Source organism: Rutidosis leptorrhynchoides, chromosome 8, assembly GCF_046630445.1.
Source record: "Rutidosis leptorrhynchoides isolate AG116_Rl617_1_P2 chromosome 8, CSIRO_AGI_Rlap_v1, whole genome shotgun sequence".
Lineage (NCBI taxonomy): Eukaryota > Viridiplantae > Streptophyta > Magnoliopsida > Asterales > Asteraceae > Rutidosis > Rutidosis leptorrhynchoides.
In genome coordinates, this window is record NC_092340.1 from 181,594,659 (window position 1) to 181,596,897 (window position 2,239).

General features: G+C 36.7%; 1 non-coding gene across 1 annotated transcript; it reads right to left on the bottom strand.

The window, feature by feature from the left end:
• Nucleotides 1-291: 291 nt before the first annotated feature.
• LOC139865247 (small nucleolar RNA R71) lies at nucleotides 292-398 on the bottom strand. The gene has a single exon (XR_011764766.1). It is a non-coding gene; the product is annotated as a small nucleolar RNA R71 (small nucleolar RNA).
• Nucleotides 399-2,239: the final 1,841 nt, after the last annotated feature.

Genomic DNA, 2,239 nt, shown 5'->3' on the forward strand with positions numbered 1-2,239 from the left:
GCTGAAAACTGGGAAGTTAAGGGGCAGTTTATGCACATGGTTCGTGAAAACCAATTTGATGGAAGACTTAATAATAATCCGATAGAACATTTAGAAGCTTTTGAAGATTTATGTGAACTGTACAAAAATAAAGATGTTTCTTCAGATGCATTTAAGTTAAGAAATTTTCCGTACTCGTTAATCGGAGACGTAAAAGCATGGTTGAAAGCATCAAAACCTGATTCTATCACAACTTTCAATGAATTGAGAGAAAAATTCATTACCCGATTTTTTCCACCGGCAAAAGCCAAAAGACTTAGAACTGAAATCACCACTTTTAAACAAAAGGCGGATGAAACTCTTTATGATGCATGGGAAAGATTAAAAAGAATGTTACGAAATTGTCCGCAACACGGATTACAAAAATGGCAAATAGTACAAACTTTTTATCGTGGTATTGATGAACATACTCGTGGTATATTAGATTCCTCCGTTGGAGGAGTATTTATGTACAAATCACCAAATCAAGTGTATGACATGTTAGAAGACATGTCAGTTCATACTTTTGAATGGACACCGTCTAGAGATCAACTACCTAGAAGGACGGTGGCAAGCCTTGAAGAAAATGAAGACAACGATACAACCATAGCTTCACTGTCGAATCAATTCAAAAAGTTTGGAAGAGAAATAGAGAAACTAAATTCAACAATTTTAGCTTTGCAAGTAGGCTGTGAAATCTGTGGGCAGCCACATTTCACAAAAGATTGTGATATCAATGATCGGCCAATGAACTCAGTAGCACAAGTTAATTTTATGGCCAATCAAAGACAAGGAAATTTTCAAGGAGGAAATTCTAATTATCAACCTGCAAACCCAGGATATCAAAACCCGAAGAATTTTGCTTTTCAAAGAAATGGACCACCTGGCTTTTTCAATAGAAACCAACCTCCATTTCCACCTCAACAAAATTTCCAACAACAACCGTTACCTCAACAACCGTATCAACAACAAAATCATAACACGCAACCAGTAGAGAAAAAATATAACTTTGAAGAAGTTATGATGAATTTTGTCAAAAGTCAAACAGAAACGAATGAGCAAGTGAAGAGACAACTTCATCAATCCCAAACGGAAAACGAGCAAGTACAAAGGAATCATCAAGCATCAATTCAAAACCTTGAAAGAGATATGGGAAGAATATCCCAATTGCTTGGTGAAAGGCAATCGGGAACTTTACCATCAAACACGCAACCAAACCCTAAGGGTAAGGAAACTCAAAATTCAAGTAATATTTCACAAGTTAATTCTATCACTACGCGAACTGGGTTAACCATTAACCCAGAGATTCCAAAGCCTCTCACTCCTATTCATGTTTCACAAGAAAACGAACCTGTGGTGGAAGAAAATACGATGCCAACCACAAGTGCACCAAAGACTCAAAATCAACCACCATTGAAGGCATACAAACCTCCAATTCCATATCCACAACGTTTGAAGAAAGATAAATTACAAGCACAATACAACAAGTTTGCTGACATGATTAAGCAAATTTGTATAAATGTACCGCTTGTAGATGTTCTTGCAGGTATGCCGAATTATGGAAGGTTTATCAAAGATCTTATAGCAGACAAAGGAAAATATGCAGAAGTTTCAACCACATTCCTTAATGAGGAATGTCCGAAAATTTTACAAAAGCAAAATTTGCCACCAAAACTTGGAGATCCAGGAAGTTTCATCATTCCTTGTCTGATGGGAGATTTAGTAATGTACGATGCATTAGCTGATTTAGGAGCGAGCATTAACCTTATGCCTCACTCCTTGTACTTAAAATTGAACTTAGGTGATTTAAAACCAACTAGGATGTGTATACGATTAGCTGATAGAACTTATAATTATCCTATTGGCATTGCTGAAAAACTACCGGTTAAAGTAAACCACTTAATCTTTCCTGCTGATTTCGTTGTTCTTGAAATGGAAGAAGATAGTAAGGTTCCCCTAATTCTAGGGCGTCCCTTTCTAAATACTGCAGACGCAATTGTGGGCGTAAAAGAGAAAAATCTCAGCTTAGGTGTGGGGGAGGATAGAATTATATTGAACATAGATAAGGCTATGAAACACCCTATGTCTCCTGATGACGAATGTTTCCAAATAGACATTGTTGATTGTTGTATTGAGGAAGAACTACAAGAACTATTAAATATCGACACCTTAGATTTCACCCCGATGGGTGAAGGTGAAGATTTTGATGTCGATATAGAGT